Here is a 19,749-nt window from a genome sequence, read left to right on the forward strand (position 1 = left end):
AACCCAACAGTCTAATCACCATGCTGCCCTTCCTCTCTCATCTGCTGATGAACCATAGAGCTGGTTAAATTAATCTGTGGTACAAATGACTCTGTGCCAGGCAATCTTGAGAAGTGCTTCAGCCCCCAAAGTCCCAGTCCCATCCCTCAGCCTTGTTGTGGGCTGTGGGGCCAGGGATGGATGGGAAGAACAAATCCCCACTTGGACTTCTAATTCCAACTGAGAGAGCTGCTCTTGGGGGAAAAAAAAAAAAAAAAAAAAAAAAAAAAAAAAAAAAAAGCTACTCCAAAGGAGCAACTTTCTTCCACTGGTAAGGTTGTCATGCTGCATGTGGACTGCTGCTACATGTGAGGGGCTGGGGAGCCCCAGGAGAAGGTCTTAACATGAGACCACCCTTGGCCACCTCACCTCCTGGGCTGGCGCATGGCATCACAGGTCAGGCACTGAAATCTGAGTTATTCCCCTCTTTCCAAAGGAAGGTGCTTTATGTGGCTCCTGCCAAAGGCTTGAGAACTGTGTCCCTCTCCCAGGTGGCATCTCCACTGTGGTGGCAACAGCCTCGTGTGTGCTGCAGTGCCCTGCTCCTGCCCCAGCTGCTCTGGGCTCACCCTGCAGGGTTCAACATCACTGACACAAGCCCTATCCAGCCCTCAATGGGTTAAAAAGCATGTGAAGTATGAAAGCCACAAGGAATATTTTACAGCACTTGTGAAGGTTTGAGAGTTCAGGTCAGACCATGTTTAGCTGGGTCAGTTCCTATTTAACTCAAGCTATTTCACTAGTCCAAAGAAATGGGAAAGGCACAAGGTAGGAGAAGGAAGATGGGGTGAAATGATCATCCCAGCACAGGAGATGGTGTAAAAAGAGGAAGCAGATGCAGCTTTGGGAGAGCGAATATTGAATAGTCACTGAACAGCTCTGTAGCACCTCTACCTGAGCCATAGGGAGAGAGAAAAACAAGTGAAAGACAGCATAGAAAAGGAAATGTAAGAGAAACTAGGCTAAGCTGTGCTTTTAGGGAGCGAGTTTTGGTTTACATTTTATTATGTTTTCCTGGCAGAAGTCCCAGAGCGCTGTGTATTTTCTGTGTGTGAGCTCCTGGGGAGGGGGAGCGAGAGAACATTGTTGCTGAGGGAAATTGAGTCAAATTGCTGCTCCCTGTTACTGCTGGGCATGTAACTAGGTTAATGGGGCATGTATTTTTAGAGCTGACTGGCCAGCCTGCACTGCTGCTGTCACTTAACCTGAAGGCTGCAAAAACAGGTGAAGCAGAGCTCTTCGTTAAATGAGATTCCTATAAACCCCTTGTCCCTCGGTGGGCTCCCAGGTGGCTGCAGCCTGGTGGAGCTGGCACAGAGCTGTGGGGCTGCCCGTGCCGGTCTGAGCACCAGGCAGGAGAGCAGCAGGGAGCCCCGGGGGGACGTGTGCAGCCAGCTGGCCCCAGGATGGCCCCTCCCCAGCCCTCCCCACATCAGGCAAGCTAAGAACAACTTTTTTTTTTTTTTTTTTTTTTTTTTTGGGGGGGGGGGTTAAAGGAAAAGCTGGAACCTCTTCAGAGTGCAGAGAAGAAGGAAGGAAGGAGGAACAGCCAGAAGGGGAAGGCAGGCAGCTGGCCTGCTCTTCCCTGCAGCACGTTGTGCTGCTTCATCCCTGCCTGGTGAAGGCTGGGCACGTGGGGCCTGTCCCCTTGCAGGCATCGCTGGGGGCCTGGCTTTACCCCAGGGGGGCTTTTGGCTTGGGGAGGATCAGGCTGTGCCTCCCAACAGCAGAGAGGGAAAAGGTGAAACAGCTCTGAACTGTACCCTGGAGTTATGGTTTTTCTTCCTCCTTAGTTTCTCCTGGCTGTGGAAGGGAATGGGATAAGGCCCCTTCCCTCCCCTGACCCTCCTGCCTCACCATGTGGCTCTGTGGTGGGTCATCTTTTTTCCTTACTGATCCTCTCCAGGCTAGTGGCCATGCACAATATTTATCTATTTATTTATTATTTTTGTCTTTGTGCTTTGCCAGCTCACAGCAGCTCAGTGCAAAGGTGAAGTACGCTGCGACTGCAGAAGGAGACTGAGCCCTTTCCAGGCTTAGCGCCGGCCGGCTGGCTCCCGCGGTGCCTCCTCCCTCTGCGCGCAGCAGCGAAGAGCTCCCGGGGAGCTCCTTGACTCCCGCGCCTGTCCGTGCAGCGGTGACTGCGCGGCACGAGCGCTACTGAAGAAAAGGCTCCAGCTCCCCGGCTGCATGGAAACGCTTAGCTCCATTAGCCAGTCACTTCCACGCTCCTCGAGTCGCGTTTGAGCCGGAGCAGATTCAGCAGGGAGGCTCCAAAGGCAGCTTCTTGTCAGTGCAATTTGAACCGACACCTTCCCCGGCGCGGCCCGGCGGACCTCACACGTTGCCGCCCTGGCTGTTACGTTGTATCTCCTGAAGTTCCTCTTCTGCAACAAAGTTGCTAGTTGAGATTAAACGTTTCCTTGGCTCCAGCCCAGAGGCGGCTGGTGGGGCAAAGGGGAGGCGGGGGGAGCCGGCCGTGCCGGGGGGAGCGCGGCTGCCTGCGCTGCCCGCCGGCCCCGCCGCGCGTGCGAGGCCAGAGGCTCCGGCGGAGCTTCCCGGGGCGGGCGGCGAGCGGAGTGCCGCGGGGCCGGCCTGGCTCCGCAGCCCCGCTCCGGCGCGCGGCCGCTCCTCACCGGGCCCGCTCTCCCACCCCTGCCTCCTCGCTGCTGTCTCTCCTTGGGGGCGCCTTGTGCGCGTGAGCTGGTTTGCACAGGCCGCCTGTGATCTGCAGGACTTTGGACAAGTTTCAGTTAGAGTCAGTTTTTCAGTGCAGTCTGAAGACTCCCTGCACCCAAAGCTGTCGGTTTCCTTTTTTCACCTTCTCTCCTCTCTCTCCCCCTCCCCCCCTTTCCTCCTCCTCCCCCCTCCCCCATTAAACTCCACCTTGATTTCTGCAGCCTGTGGCTTGGCAGAAACAGTGTCCTGCACTGAGAGAAGGAGAGAACTCAAGTGTGTCTGTGTGCGAGAGGGTAACCTGCACTGGGCTGGGAACTGCGCGCTTGGCTCATGGTCGCAGCTGTGATATGAGCTTGTTTCCCCTTTATTGATTGCAGTAATGCAGGGGATTTGGAATGAGTTGGATTGGGTAATGGGTTATAATTTGGTCCAGGTTTTGCAAGTATGTCATTGAATATCCAAAAGAGGGGGAAAAAAGTTTTCTGGGAGGAGGGAGAGAGCAGAGCAGAGTATCTGCATGTTCTTGGAGGCTTCTTTTCTCACGGGGAAGTGCCTTGCATCATCCACCAGCTCAGCAAATTACAAGTTAATCCTTTGTGGTGGCTTCTGGGAAGCAATGAGGTTGGGAAGGGAGCAGGATGGGAATAAGAAACCACACAAGCTTTTTGCACCTATGATCAGCCAATTGGCATGCCAAACTCCTGGGTTTTTCTGAGCCTACCTGCTTTTTCTGGAGCAGTGTTTGATGCTTGATCCTGACACTAGGGAATGCTCCCTTCCCTCCCTAAAAGAAGGCAGAACCCCTGGGAGGGGTAAAAGCCTTTACTGCCCCAAGCAGCCTGAGCACCCACCTCCTTCTCTGCCTGTTTTCCCTGTAATTTCCTCATCCCTTCTACATCCTCTGGGGTTCTCCACCCTGCAAAACAGTGAAATCAGCAGAAGCAGAAAGCTAGTGCAGAGCCATTTAGGGGCTGAGAGATGGGGCTGAACAGCAGGTCCTGGCCCATGAGCAGCACTGTGCCGGGGGGGGGGGGGGGGAGATGCTTTGCCACAGCAGAGGCCAGGAGCCCGTTCAAAGGTATTGCCAGCCCTGCTTCCTGCCAGGCAAAGAAGTGTTGTTACCATTTTGCTTCCTTCTGCCCAAAGAGTTGGGGGAGGAAGGGTTTCAAAGGAGCTCATCCCAAGGCCACATCTGTTGCTGCTGCTGCTGCATATGTTTAAAACAACTCATTAAAGTTCCTGAAAGGCCTAAAAAATGAGTAATTCTCTAAATGAGTGAGTCTATTATAGCCTTCTAATAAGCTATAATGGGAGACTTGTGTGCTGCTGAGCTGACAGGGCTGCAAGGAGGCCTCCCCACCCCGGGACGTGGCGGCTGGACCTGGGGCACGGCAGTCACTGAGCAGGGGTGGGAATCAGCCTGGGGCAAGACAGTTACCCCAGCCAGTGAGCACGAGGCAAGAGGAAATGAGTAGCCTGGAATAAATGCATTTCAAGGCTCTTAAGTAGCAAATCCTCCAGGAAATGTGGGCTTCAGGTTTTAGTAAGGTGGCCAAGCTGCCACAAAATGCTGAGCTTGTTGTGTCATTTTGGGCAGGAGGAAATCTTCTTGTTTTTATTCCAGATGTATATGCTGAGGCACAGCAGCCCAGCAGGGAGGAGGAGGAAGAAGAAATAAAATATACCAGTAAAAAGCTCTGGGTGCTCGCTGTTCTCTGCATATGCCTGTGTCTCTCTGCAGCTTTTGGTGAGTCAGGCTCTGGGGAGTTTCTCCACGATTCCCACTGCTCTTTGTGGGAAGATCACATTGCCAGGGATGACTCGAGGCCACCAACCACTGTGAGAGCTGAGCGCGGGCACTTGTTCAGTGGGATTCTGCAGTTTTGTTCCAGCTGGATTTGGTGCCTTAAATCATTCAGAATGGTTTTCTTTTTCCACCAGGCCAACATGTCAACACATGTTGCTTTTGCACAAAACACCCACCATTGCTGTAACATCCTCCCAAACATCAGCTGCAGAATGAATCTATCAGCTTTTACCAGGCCTTGAGCTGGTTTTCATTCAGCTATGTCCCTGTATATTGCAGACAAGCACATGACATACTACTAGACTTCCAAAGAACTGGAATGTGTCTGGAACTCCAGGATTCAAGATGTTCTGCTCTTGTTGTGAATAGCTGGGTGCTGAGCTATATTGGTGATGTACCAGGCACTTGGTGTTTCGCAGTGCTCTGACATCACGATGGGACATAACTCATCGGGCTACGTTTCCGCATGTGGCCTGACTGCACGTCCCACCAGCTCCCCTGGGACTCAAGACTGCTCCATTTCTGTCACAAGGATTTTTATCTGCTGCAGTAACAGCAAATATGCCTGCAGCACTTGGTGGCTTTTGGAAACATCTAGCAAGTGGTTTAGTGCAGCATACACTTCCCCTTGCCAAACCCATGGAGGTGACACCATGCTGCCCCCTGAATGACATGCAAATCCATTAAGAAGCATGGAAGAAGGAGATTCAAAGGACAATTAGTGACTGCCAGAAGATTGGAGTTTTCTGCCATGGACGCTGAGGTGGTTTTCACTGGTGATCATGTAATTGAGGTACTTCACAAGCTTTGCCTTGTTTCTTATAGTACCGGATCCTGGGGCAAAGTAGGAGTCTGAAATGAAGGCTTTGATTTAAAAACATCCTCTTGACTACAGGAAAAAAACTTAAGAAATATGAGGAAGGTTTACTGAAAACACCCTGAAAAGCAAGGGGAGAAAACACAGCATTCTAGCTGCATCTCCCGAGTTGCAAGTTAAGATTACTTTCAAATTATTTTTAGGTTAGCCTTGACTTCTAAACTCTTGCGGTTGCCAGTGCTGTGCTTTTATACCTGTGGTATTATTAAATAAAAATCATTTAACCCAAGCCAGAGCCTCCCTACTTCTTCAAGAGTGTTATTGCTGGCTGGGCCAAACATTTGTTTTCTTCTTTCTGAAGTCACCTGTGCTAGAAATGAGACCCACAAGTGAATCAGATGTTGCTTATCAAACCTCAGTCTTGTTAAATTTGTGATTTTCTCAATTAATTCTGCAGCACCTTCCCTTTCTTCCAGAATACAAATAACGTTCATACTGAGTCCTCAGAACTGTCCCCAAACATTGCCTGGGCTTGAGGGTGCAATCACATGATGTCCTGGTGTTGGTACAGTAATCTGGGCGTATGTTTGTCTACTCAATGTCTTTATTAAATTTCAGTTACTCGTACAGGTGTCCTGTCTGAGAGGAAGGTCAGGGAGAGGGAAGGAAATGGAAGAGAAACGAAAGCAAGCCTGTAGGACTCACAGATGTACTCTTGGCTGTACCCGGGGATGCAAACACTTTTGTCCTGGTTACCCACAGGCTTAATGAATGCAGTGTGTGTGTGTGCACGTGGCTGTCAAGGGCAGGATTCTCACTGAAAAAGGACAGTAATGTTTAAGCAAAGCTGTCTGGACAAAAACCTGAGAGCCTGAACGTATTCTTTCACTGACAACTTGAACTTGAGGCCAAAAGAGCTCACGGGCCTTTCTGCTCCCTTGCTCTGAGGCTGGAAGTGCAACAGCAGAGTGTGCAGAGCTCCCACTCTCACGTTTCTGCTGTGCACCAGCTGAGTGCCGCTCCGGGAGCCTCCAGCCCAGCCGCGCGGGTGCGGGCGGTGCAGCGAAGCTGCCTGGCCCCGCGGCTGCCTGCAAATGCTGCCAGGCTGGTGGAGGCATCCTGTCGGCGGGAGCCTCCCGCGCCGTTTGGGGATGAGGCACTTTCCTGGTGTGCGGAGCGGAGCAGAGCGCTCTGTCTCTGCCCTCGCGTGATGTCGTCCCTCTCCTCCCCGTTCGCACTTCTGCTCCTCCCCTGAGCCGCCTGGCACCGGAGCCCTGGATTAGCACTGGCTCATCCGTTCTCCCTTGCGGAGCGGCTGAGACCCAGCATAGCTGCACACGCTGAGTAACTTTCCGGCTTGCCAAGAACAGGATCTCTCAATAACCAAATCTGACTGCCAGGGCCGTGCCAACCCACGGCTCCCCACTGCGCTGCTTAATGCTGCAAAGAGCTCCTGATGCTGCTGAAGACAAAATGCGGCCATTGTCTTGTCTTTATTAGGGACTTGAGAGGAAATGTTATAGCCTTGCTGCTTGCAAGAACACACCCCTCCGGAGACTGGCAGACGAAAGCTGCTGGAAGTGGGCAACGCACCAGCCTCAGCTGCTGCACGGCTTTGGAGGCTGAAGTAGGTATTTTCTCAGTTAAAGGAAAAACCTCCTCCCCACTTGGTTCCTGAGGCGCAGTGGTTGGAGGGCATCTCCTGGTCATGGCTGGGGTAGGAGGGCTGCATTTCCAGCTGCTTTTCTTTGCCCCTACAGTCTTCCCCTCTGACAGGGTGCGTGTCCCCGGGACGTGGGATGCAGGGCTGGAGGACGTGAAGGAGCAGGCGCCCTGGGTCTATAGACAGGGAGCCACCTAGCAGGGGGCTGCAGTGGGGCCCATGGTGATGGGAATGGCCATCCAAGCACACAGGTGCTGTGAGCTTGGTATCGCAGGGCTTTGGGACTCTGCCATGCAAACAGGAGCTGCAGACTTCCTCTGTCACTGCCCAGAAGGCAAGTTTCTCTGGAAACCAGGGAACAGGTGAAAATCCTCCCACCTCCTAGATGCCTGGACGGCTCACAGCTGAGGAGCTGCCTTGCCACCCCCTCTCTCATACCTCCCTCCAGCTCTGCAAGTCCCTTGAATTCATCAGATCATTTCTCCAGCTCCTCCAAGTGTCCATACAACTGAATGTAGATCCTCATGTGGAGAGCGGAGAAGTGATTGGGAAGAGACTCGAAGCTAATGTGGGGCTCTCTCCCACCCACCGCCTTTTCCTGAGAAGGGGCTGGAGTCAGCAATGGACAGGAGCAGAGGAGCCCTAGGGTAGAGCAGAGCAAAGTGCCCTTGGGCCGTCCTGGCACTCTGCCCTGGCAGGAGACCCATGGGGCAGCTGTGGGTGGCCAGTGTTCCCCGAGCACCATGGTGCATTGCCCCTGTGAAGCCCTTTTTGGCACACTCTAGGCTGGCTCTGGCTCCTGTCTCACCCGTGGGAGACGGGAGCAGGAGGAAAGCTGCAGCGGATGGCAGGTGATGTGGTGCTGCCCAAAACTGCTGGGACCTCAGCGGCATAATGCAACACCCTCGCAACACCTCCGTAACACTTCTGTCTTGGCACGACACATCTCAGGGAGGAACTGGCAGCCTGGTCTCTCTCCCCAGCCCTCACCAGCCCAGCTCCCCGCAATGCTGAGCAGGAAGCCATCCAGGCCAGCCCACAGCAGGGAAGCATGAGCAAGGGGCTCCGCGAGTGCAGGGAGAGGGGTGGTTTGAGAATGAGGTGGCTGTGAGCAGCATGTCTGCCATTAATCTTGATGATGGCCAAAAAGTCAAAAGGTACCTGCTGGGTGAGAGGGACAGGGCTGGGGTAGGGGGTGATGATGGGGTGGAGGTTGAAAGGGGGTGCAGAGAAGGAGAGGCAATTTCTTCCCCTTTTTTTCCATTTTGATTTTTCAGGCAGAAGTGATCTCATGTTTTGTCTAATCTAAATTCTGTCAAGCAAGCAGGCAGAGAAAAAAAAAAAGAGAGATGGAAAGCGAGCTAGGGAAGGCTACACAGTTAATAAAAATCTGCTAGACACATGTTCCCTGAGCTCGCAGACCAGGAAGGGAGAGCCAAGCAGTGGCTTTACGGAGCCTGAGGACAGAGTGGAAATGTGTTCTGGGCTCTCTGAGCTCCCCATTGCTCCCAACAGGGAGACCGTCATCCTCCAAAAGCCATGGGAGCACTTCTTGGCCTGGCAGGAGCATTGTATTCTGGACTAGGTCTCAAGCTGTCGCAGACACCCTTGGGCTGTGATCCCCTGCTGCAGGTTGGTTCCGGTCACTGACGGACCCCGACAAATCCGGATGAGTGGCCGCAGCAAGACCCCTGCTGCTCTTTACCTGTGTTTCCAATTCCAGCCAAGGTTATTAAAATGGAAAGAATGTTAAACATGCCAATGGCTTTTCCTCCTTCATGTGGCATGTTTGCTTTTTCCATCTCACTCGCTAAATCATGTAGAGCAGGACAGATGCTCCTTCGGCTGTGTGTGAGCAGGGAGGCTTGGGGGCGGGGGGCTTGGTAAAGTTTTATCTTTCCATTCTCATGCTCCAAAAAGATTTTCTCACCTGATAGATTTCATTAGCCTTTATTTTTCTTCCCACAGCATCCACATGTGGAAGAGTGCAGAGTTATAGACAACATGGTCAGGAGGACCAACCTGTCACCTGATGCACATTTGGAGCCAGCATAAACCAGCCAAAAGAAGAAGCAGTGGCTTTTGTTTAAAACATATCTTTCTCAGCCAGATTTGCTCATCTCTTGGCTACAAAAAAGCATTTATGCCAGCACAAGGAAGGAGGTGTTATGGGGGTAGAAATAAGAGGTTGGAGATGGGAGCAATCCAGCTTCTTTCCACAGCAGCGCTGGCTTATGTTGGCAAATGAGAATCTCAGATTTTACTTTGGCTTTTTATCAAATCCATTCTCAGTTCCCCATGTGATGACTGCTCATGGGAGAAGAGTGCTCCCACATTGGTCACCTGCTGATGTCCCCATCTACATGCAAGCCCTGCTGTAGATGTCTGCTTCAACTGTCTGTCTTCTTCAACATATTGCTTTTATTTTGTCCATATTACCTTGTTGACAGAGTTCAGATGTGTCCATTCTGCCCCAGACAAGACTCTAAAATCCAATCACCGATCTGATGACTTCAAGAATGATTTCCCATTGGTCCCTGCAAGAAATCTTCAGATGATAGCTGATGAAGACTGCTGATATCTAGCTATTTTTGACCTAAGTTCCCAGTAATGCCCTATTCCTCAGGTAATGTCAGCAAATGAATCACAGCGTCAGGTGAACAGGTGAGAGGTGTGGGGTTTATGTGTGGTTCTTCAGATTAAGGAGTCCCTTTTTGCCCTGCCAGAGCAAGGGCAGCGTTAAGGGAAACAGCAGGATGGCTTCTGCTTGAGGCCCTCAGTAAACGTCCACCCCACAGTCATGGTCGCGGATACATAACATCATCCCCCTGTTGGATCTTCAGAGGATGCTCTCTTTCCTCCTCAGAAGGCTATGGGCCCAGTGAGTGCTTGGGAAGAGATCATATCCGAAGCCAGCCCAAAGAGATCAGTCATGTCAGAGTCAATAAGAGGAGAGAAGAGACAGAGAAAAGAGGGAGATGGAAGAGGTTTGATAGAGGTCTTTAAAGAAGGATTCCCAAAATATGTTTCCAGGCCACAGAAACCACACTGGAAAATTTGCTTCAAATTACTTGCTGTCAGAGAGGGAGACGGACTCCGAAGAGCAATATTAAGCATTGCAGACTGAGACAGGGCCTCTTGGTGTCGATTAACAAAACAAACAAACAGTGTTGCCCATAATGAGCTCCGGCTTGGAGCAGGAGGAGGAGTGATTGAAACAGGATGCCACCACTGCCACGTGTTTCTGCCTTAGGACCAGGGCCCCTTGCCCTGCAAGCAGCCTGTGCCCATCTCCTACTCCCAGCTCTTTCTCCATGGTGGATTCATCCTGTTTCAGCCCTCGAACATGGTCTATAGACATTGCAAATGCTGCCTGCAACTTCCCATGTGATCCCAGATGTTTTGATTTCTCTCATTCCCCTTGTTCCAGTGCAGGGCAAAACATTTATATAGAGCCTGTATCCCTCAAAGAGATGCATGTTTTACTAGTAGAGATTTCAAGTAGAGGCAAAAGATTTCCCCCATGCTGGCTTTGGGATCCCAGTGGTCCTACACCGTCTGTCATCCAGGCTGGTGCAGGCCCTCTGCCATCCTGGCTGCTTAGCTGCTACAGACTTGTGCCCTTCTACCATAAATCAGTTCAGAAATCACATCATTATGAGATTGCTTGTAATAAAATCTGATTGCCTGTAAAAGCATTTTTAAGTGGGACTGAAGATGGTATTTTTTTCCCTGTTCAGCCTTCCCCCAACATACTGACAGAGCAAAAACCACTGTAATTGAGCTGTGGCATCGGCGACGGGCCCGGGGAGGACTGGGCTCGGCTCCTTTCCCAGCTCCCTCTTCACCTCTGTGCAAGCCCTGTGAAACTCCGATTCCAGGCATTGGAGAACTGAAGTGTTAATACAAACCCCCTTGTTCATCCTGCCCTCAGCACTTCCCAAATCACAACGAAGTCCTTGGCAATCCTAGTCTATAACATGGCTTTTACATGGTTTCCGTGTGGCAGAGACCTGAACACATAAGCTGACAGGCACAAAGACACGAGAGAGGTGTGCTGGTGCAATTTCCGATTTTCCGGCACTTGTCTATTCTTGCCACCGCGGGTGGAGCGGTAAGGCCAGCCCCGCCGGCGCGCCGAGGGCCCTGCCTTGCCTGCGTCGTGCTGAAATGCGGAGGCAGGTTCGGGGGCCGGGGTGTCAGGGCAGTAATGAAACCCGGCTGGGAGCTGATCACTTCTTTATCTCCCCAGCTCCGTGTTCCTGAGGACCACGTTTTTTAATTTGTGTTGGATAAACAGTATGGGATTGTGTACGCAAAGAAGCTCTAATTATCCCCTCGGGTTGTGTTTCCTTAAAGGAAATGAACTGGGCATGGCATTCCCATCTGAGAAATGCACCAGCGCAATAGCTTCCAGATTTTTCTTCATGCCACTAAAATCCAGAGGATCTCCTTGTGCGAGCCGGGCCTGGCCGAGGCGGAGGGAGGGGAGGAATGCACACATCGTGCCGTGTCGCGCACGCAGGATGTTGCACACATGCTCCTCACGGCTAACTTCAAAGGCATCGGAGGGGTCCGTTACGGCTGCACAAACACCGGGGACGCGTCCCCCCACAGCCGGAGCCGCCCGGGCCCGGGAGCTGGCCTAGGCCTTCACTCCGGGCCCGGGTCGCTCGCGCGGGAGCCGGGCCACCCTGGCACGTCAGAGGCGCCAGACGTGCTAGGCTGCGGCACGGGAGAATTACCACGGGGTCTTTTGCTCTCAGCCTCAGCCTTGTCCTGCACGTGGACTCGAAATCCCGCTGTGCACGTGGGCTGCCCTGCAGCTTGGGCCTCCGGCCCTCAGAGCAGCGCGGCAGCCTCCCCGTCTCTCCCGGCCCTGCTCTGCTCCCCCGTGTCCTTTACTCCCCACCACACGCCTTTGGGGCTCGTCGCTTGGGTCAGCGCGTGGGGCTGCTGCGCCGCGGTGCCCAGAGAGCCGTCTCCCCCGCGCCCTCGGCTCCTGCCTCCCCTCCTCGCCCCCGGAGCCCTCCGCTCTTGCCATCCCCCCTTTTTTGCGGGGTAATACACAACTGGCTCTAACAACTCCTACTTTTTCCCAGGGCGTTGTGCACATCCCGGATGGAGAGGTGCTGTGACGGCATTACCACTCGCCTCATTAAACAGCAGTGCGCAACAAGTGGCCGCAGCCTGCGAAAGCAGCTTCTTTCCGGGGCGACCCACCAAGGGTAGTCTTCACTAAGAACTTAAATCCCTGCTGCTAGGGACTTAAGCTACGTACTCTCATCCTGCTGCCCAGGGCAGTAGCCCCTATGCAAAGTGCTTAGAAGTTGCTAGGGAAATTATCCTTCAGAGGTTACTCAGCACTTGCACAGGCCCAGACCAAGCAGCACGTGCTCTTTGTGCAGCCGTTCTTAGACAAGCCATTTTTTCCTCAAGAATTGCTTGATTATTCCCATAAAACAGTGAGATGCTGCAACAATGCTGCAAAAAGCCCCTTTTTGCAGGTACCTGCCTGCCACAGGTACCGCACAGGGTCTCTGGACAGCTCTCCAAAGCAGAAGTGATCACTGCTCCTGAACAACTGCCCTGTAAGCGGGAGCATCTGACCATGAGAGAGAGATGAACCGTGAATCTTATGTATTTATCTCTTTTCCACAATGCTCAGCAATCTTTATTTACACTGCTGACAATTGCTTTGGGCTATTTTTAGGCTTTATTGCTGATTGTATCTTTAATGTTATGGGTAGTTAACTTGGCAGTAGTGGAGATAATGCAGGAGGCTTTCACCTCTCCAGAGACCTGACATCAAACCCTATTTATGACAAGTGAAAATGAGCATAGTGGTTTCTCCTCGTAGTCCATTGACCTCCACGGATCATCACATAACTGGACTGGATGAGCTGCCCGGGTCTGCCCAGGAGCAGCCCCGGGCTGGGCTGGCACTGGTGCCCCAGGTGAGCTGCTGGGGCGTGGGCAGTGCTGCCTGCAGGAGCCAACACTGGAAGAGAGATTGGTACAGAGGCCGTGCTGGGTGACACCATGCAGACATTGCCCTTCCTGCAGCCCCCGGCAGCCCCAGGGCACCTTCTGGAGGCCTTGCAGCTCCCTGGGGCTTTCTTCTCCCTTCATCTCTCACCAAAAAGGCCTCTTGAGAAGAAAAGTTGCTCTGGGATGGGTTTGCTCACATGGCAGCTCTGGATGGTGCAGCCTGCCCGAGCCCCTCCTGGAGTCCTGTGCCCCTTCCCAAAGTTTTGCTTTTATCTTTTCAGCACTTGCAGTGTGAGCTGCTTTGCAAAAACCGGCAAAGCCAGGCTGAGCGAGGGGTAGGTGGAGCAAAATATGCATGCGAAATGGAGCGGGTGTGGGACACGGGATGAGCTGAAATGGGGCAGAGATGTGCATGGGGCAGAGCTGGCCTTGGGGACGTGCTCAGGGAGGCTGCCGTGGGCGCCAGGGGCTCAGACCTGCCAGGGGTTGCAGGATTTGGGAGGAGGAGAGGGATGCTCTGATCGCCCAGCAGCCATTTCGGATTTCTCAGATGTGGGAGGACAACCATGGGGGACGTGTGCTGATCCAGAGCATGTGGGTGTGGGTGTTAAGTGGGTGATTGTCGGCTGCACTCGCTGCCCCAAACCACATGGGTCCGGCCACTTCGGCTCTCTCTGACGGCAGCTTGTCTCTCCTCCTACCCCGAGCTCCTGGTCAGCAAACAGCGCATTTGAAGCCACGCGGTTGTGCAAATGTAACATAAACCATCTATTCCCCATGCCTATTTGCTGGTAACTAGCTTTACTGAAGGATTTAAACTCAATTTGTTTTATTGAAGTTTCTTTTTTCCCCCCTACCGATGCATCAAACTATTATTTTACTCAGATCAGCTGCTCTCTGCCTCATCTTAGCCTCCTCTTAACCCCCCCTCCACCTCTCCTCCTTGCTCCCCCCACATCCCACCGTCTGGAGGAGCCCTCTAATTCCCACTCATCTTTCGAACCCCACCAAGGCTTCCCGCAGCATTAGCCGTAGCGATACCCTGAATTTCCTGTGTGTTCCTGCTCGATGCGGAGAGTACAGCACGTGGTGGCACTAGGGATGACACTAATCACTGTGGTTTTTCTCCCAGCCTCAAGTTTATCCCTGTGCAAGTCAGCGTAGCAAAACCAATAACGAGGTGTCGGGAAGACCTGCTCTGTGTTTCCAGAGCTGAGTGGTCGGGCCAGCAAATGCCGCCTGCACTCCCACCTGGTGCTCAGTTGTGTCTGAAGACACCAGCCCTTTCATGCTGTTTTAATATTAGTGATTTATAGGGGTGGCTTCTTTTATTTTTTAACCTTTCATTTTCCGTCCTCTCTCTCATCCTACCACCTCTCAAAAAAGATCTCTGCCTGGACTATGTCTTTGCAGCTCTGCCGTGGTGGGACCTCCCCAAACTCAGGGTGCTGGCGAGAGCGGTGGCACGGTGAGTCCTTGTGCACCCGCACCCATGGCACCAGGAGCTTCTCGCCAAGCCAGAGCACTGAGGCCTGTCTGCTTTACAACGTGATTGATGAAATGGCGGTGACATCAAATAACGGGGCATTACCCGCAGCGAGCCAGCCTGAGCGTTATCAGCAGGTCCCTTCCTACCTTCTCGGTCTCTTGCATTCCTGCGCATGGGTGGGCTCTCAATTAGAGCATGACCCTGCCCAGATTTATGCCCCTGTTTATCTGTCAGCGCTGGAAGCGGGCCGAGGGGAGGATGTCTTTGAAGAGGCAGAGCCGCAGCAGGAAGGTCACGGTGTCAAGAACTGACAATCTCGTTTGCTCCCTCTCGCTGTCAGTGTTAGCAGGGGAAAACCTGGGGTGTGGGGTACCTCTGTCATGTGGACGATCTGGCATTCCCAAGCAACGACATCGCTGGCACGTGGGGTACTTTGTGGTGGAGAGACCTGAGCAGGGTAGTGCATCTCCACAGTGTGCTGGGTCAGCTGTGGCTACTGGAGAAGAGATGGACATTGCTGCTTTCATCCTAGAGGAAAAAGATCTCCTTGCACTTGATGCCACCAGCTCCTAAACTGACTGCTAGAGCGGATGGCACAGGCTGGCTCATGAGATTTCAAAATCAATCCTTAGTTTCTAGGGTTTTAAAACATTTGTCCATAACACCCATTTATTTGGGTTCCCTACAACAGCAGAAGGAATCACCCTGGACTCACAAGAGCTCCCAGACAGCCTGCTTAGCATCAGGCAAGTGTAACAATAAATGCAAATATATTCCAGTTAAAAAAAAAGGGGGAAACGATTGAAATACCTGCAACCTCAACATCAAAAATAAGGAGAAGAAAGTAATGAAATGCAATTCCATAGCAAAGCGCATTTTGCTGCTGTAGTATTTTGGCTACCTTGCTATACTAGCAGCAATCTAGTTCTTTTACCTCACAGATGGTTTTTTTCCGGGGAGATTCCCAAGTTACATCTTCCCCTCTTGCCTTTTTGTATAAAATGGGACCATCTGTCTCTTCCTCTCTCTCATTTTTGCTCTCTGCACAAGTTATTCTGCTGTTTGTGCAAATGCAGGGTCTTTTCTCCCCTCGGTCCTCCTCAGAGTGTGCAGCTGGACTGTGGTCTTCACTCAGCTCCTCCGGCTGCAGTGACCTCTGGGTCGGTCACACTGGTTCAAAGTGGTTGTGGTATTTTCCAAATCATTAATCATAAGAAATATCTCAACATAAACCTTATAAAAGCACCAGTGGGTTTTTTTTTTTCCACTTTGTAGCTCTCTATAGAGACATACAAACAACATAGATGATAATTTATCTGTTCCCTTCTCCTCACAGTTTTTCTCACCTGGGCAGGGTGTGCAAGGGGGAGATAACCATTACACCCACCACTTGCAAAGTAACCTCTTCTCCCATTTATTTGCACCAAGGCTGCTCTGAGACCTGTGCCTGGGTGCTGATGTGCACAACTCTCTTTGAGATGGTGACTGCTGAAGGCTGTGTGTGCATTCATGTACAGCATTGGGGGTCTGCAGATGCTGGCCAAACCCTAGTGTGTGTGTGTGTGTGCGCACGCGCGCGCGTGTGTGAGAAGGCATCAGTGTGTGCACACGTATTTTCGTGTGTGCATCTCTACGCAGGCTGCATGGTGGAGCTGCAAGGTGATCGTGTGTCTCTGCGGGGAGGGACTGCACGTGCGGCAGCCTGAGTGAGCAGGGCGAGGGGAGCAGGACTGCCCCAAGCCACACAGCAGCCCACCCCTCCCTGCGCTGCACCCGCTCTGCCTTCCCTGCTCTTCGCCCGTGCCAGCCGGGCCCCCCGCGAGAGGGTAGTGCGGTTATTCCCTGAGGGGAAGAGCAGATCGCTTCCCCGAGTCCTGGGCTCTTCTGCGTTTCATTACCCTGCTCCCCAGCACCCGCCGCTTGCAGTGGCGAGTCCCTGCATTTTAACAGCAGAAACAATTATGCTTTCACTGCGAAAACAAATTAAGGCGGCTGCCTAATCGAATTTATTAAATACCAATGGAGTCTCTGGGTAAATGAATGGCAAAGAGGATTTCTGTGCTCACGCCAGGAAGAAACCAGAGAAATGGAGGCGGTAGGCGGGCAGGCAGGCGCGCCGGCAGGGCGAGCGGGGAGCTCTCCGGGCGCCGCCTGCTCCCCGCGGTGCAACCGGGGCTGCGTGAGCTGTTGGGGCTCGAGACAACCTCCCAGCTCCTTTCCGTGCCGTGGCCACCGTCCGGCCCCCTCCTCGCTCCCGCCTGGGCCCGTTGGCTCGCATATCGCCTGGCCAAGCTGGGAGGCTCCTCAGGAGCATCCGAGATGGAAGAGTCAACTTGTTATCTCCTGATTATCAGCACTTTCCCTTCTCTTTCTTATTGCAGCCTTTGGATGGTTATTTTTAGCTTCCTCTATTTTCCTCAGGCCAACTTTTCCGTCACACTTCATCCTTTTCCACTGTTTCTGGTTGTTACTTTCTTCCTTCAAGAAACTTTTTCTTGCAGATTTAGCCCTCCTCGCCAGGCGGGTGTTCCACCTTCCTGCACCCTTTCCCTTTCCTCTCCACCGGCCTTCCTCCCCTTTGCACGCCCTCGGGGTGGGAGGATGAGGGGCCGGCAGGGGCACGTGGGCACTGAGCGGGGCGCAACGGGATGCCCATTGCCCGCAGCACCGCGGCCCCGCTGGTGGCCGCCGCATGGGGCCCGGGGGCTGTGGTGCCCGTGGGCACTGGCACAGGACCGTCGTGGCCCGGGGCTGAGCGTGGCACCCTGCGCTGGTATCTGACAGGAGAAGGTAGGAGCTGGAAATCCCCTGGCACTGCCCAAGGAGAGCGGCTTTGCTAATCCCTCGGTCAGGTTGGGGCGGGCAGGAGCAGGGATGGCTGCGGCACCCAGAGACGACCTTGGGTTGCCTGCAGCCACCCCTTGCAGGTGGAGCTGGCTCAGCAGCAGTGGTCTTGCTGGCGTCGCAGGGCCCGTACGGCAAGAGCGGAGACTGCAGCGAGCAGCCCCGAGCTGCACCTGCCTCTTCTGAGGCTTGCAAATCTGCGCCGCCCCGCTGCCCTTCGGAGGGGAAGGCGGCTGCTGGGACGTCCCCTCGTGCTGCTTTTCTGCCTGTCACCGAGCAGGCTGATGGGCACTGTGGCAGTGGTAGGGGGTTCCTTCTCCCTCGAGTGTTATTTTTCTTTGAAATTGGTTGTGACACTTCAGATGAATGGACTTTAATGAACAAACCTGGTTTATTAAAAAAAGCTTAGCTAAAGTGTCAGGGCTGATTTGAAATGGAAAACAGAGTCTGGGAGGAAAAAAAAAAAGACTTTTCTATTGAAATGCGCCAGGGGACAGCCTTTTCTCTGCTTCTCTTTGTCCTTCCCTCCTTTTCCCCTCAAAGCACATCTAATGTCTCCATCCTCCCCAAGCTTCTGGTGCAGGTCTCTCCCTTGTTCCCAGCATTGCTGATGGGCAGCAGCGAGTGCTTGGACAGCAATGAGAGACAAGAGAGAGACCTTTAATTTTTAATTGGGGTCCCTGTGCCCTGGCTTTGTGTTGAAGGGCCCACAGGGGTGGTGGTCCCCAGGGAATGTCTCACCCTATGAGAAGCAGAGCACAGTACCAGCCCCTTTCCTCCACCCCAGGTAGCAGTAACCACGTGAGCCCTGGCAGCAGCAGCGGCAGCAGCAGTGGCAGCGGGGCGTCTGCATGGCACCATGCCCAAGCACATTAGCCCAGGCGATGAACAGGGTTTATTTGCTCTGTCACAACATCCCTACCTTCCTTTGTCCCCATGGTGAAAGGAAAGCCAAGATTTTCTTCTTCTGAGCTCACTTTTGTCTGTTGCCTCTGGCAGAGCCTCTGGACTTCGGGGGCTGCGCAGGCAGCCTTTGCATCTCCTGCTCACCAGAGCCTCCCAAGGCTGACACCCCTTGCTGACAGCACTAGCCATCGAGCACCAGCTGGTAGCCACATCCTTGCAGAGCCGCAGATGAGCAGCTCCCCTCCGCTCTGCGACCCTCCCAGGGATGAATGCCCTGAGCTGTCCCCACAGCAGGCATGAGGAACTGTGGCACAGCCAGGGCGACTTGGCACCTTGTAAGGTGCTTGGTGCTTTAAGACGATGCAGTAGAAGATCTGGTCTCTTGAAAAATGGAGAAAAAGCTTCCAGCTGAGTTCCCAATATAGTAACAGTGCTTTTGTTCTTTCTTCTTTGGGGTGACTCTAATTCACCTCACTCAGTAGCACGGACTGTTCTCTGGGCTGCTTCTGTGGCACATGCGATTGTGTTGTTGTTTTTACTTTCTTTTTTATTTTTATCTCCGTATAGTGTTTGGTTCAGACACTCAGATACTAATAATACATGAACTTGACAGGTCCGTGTTATACAAGCTAGTGCCATGTACAGGCACCTGCGTAGAGGGGCCAGGCAGCCGCAACCTGCCGCAGAGGCTTGTGACAGTGGCTCACTGCCTGCAGAGATGTGGCCTTGCTGCCTGGCACAAGCGTAGGGAGTGTTGTGAGGGCGCTCAGAAAAAGCAACAGACTGGTATGACCAGGGGGTCTGCAGGGCAGCACAGAGACACTGTGACTGAGCCATCACTGGGACACAGCAAGGAGGGCAGGTTCCTGCTCAGGTGTGTTGGAAGAGCCCTGAGGAGCATCCATGAGCAGCAGAGTGCATAGAGCTGCATGCAAGACGGGGCCTCCCAGCAGGCAGGCAGCAGGATGAAGACTGTAGCTCCCATTTTCAGGCAGACCAGTCTCTGAAAGGCAGTTCTCCTTGGAGGAGCCTGTCATTTCTGCTGGCGGAGGGCTGCCTTGTCATTGGCTCTACCATGGGGTGTCTGCAATACTTGCAGGCACCTGACTGATGCTGGCAGCCTGCAAACCAGGGGCAGGCTGCACTGCTTTCCTGCCGCCTCTCACCCATGCTGATGAGCAGGCATAAATGGCTCAGGCAGGGAAATCTGTGAGACCTTAGCCAAGGTGTTGCTGTGCTATGCCACATGCTTCATGGATCTGGGGTGCTGGCGTAGACATGTGCTCAGAGCAACCCCGGCTGCAGCCTTTGCTACCTCAGGGCCTCTCTGCATCGTGCCAGGGCTCTGGACGGGCACTTGGGGTTCGGAAAATACGCCCAGGCCAGAATAGCCTATTCCAGCCCAGGGAACAGTAACATGTAAGAAATCACTGGAGATGTCTATAAATAATGAGAAAGCCACAGTGGCACTAGACAGGAATAAACACCTCCCGCATGCGAGCCCTTCTGCTTCA

This window comes from Rhea pennata, chromosome 11 (assembly GCF_028389875.1).
Source record: "Rhea pennata isolate bPtePen1 chromosome 11, bPtePen1.pri, whole genome shotgun sequence".
Taxonomy (NCBI): Eukaryota; Metazoa; Chordata; class Aves; order Rheiformes; family Rheidae; genus Rhea; species Rhea pennata.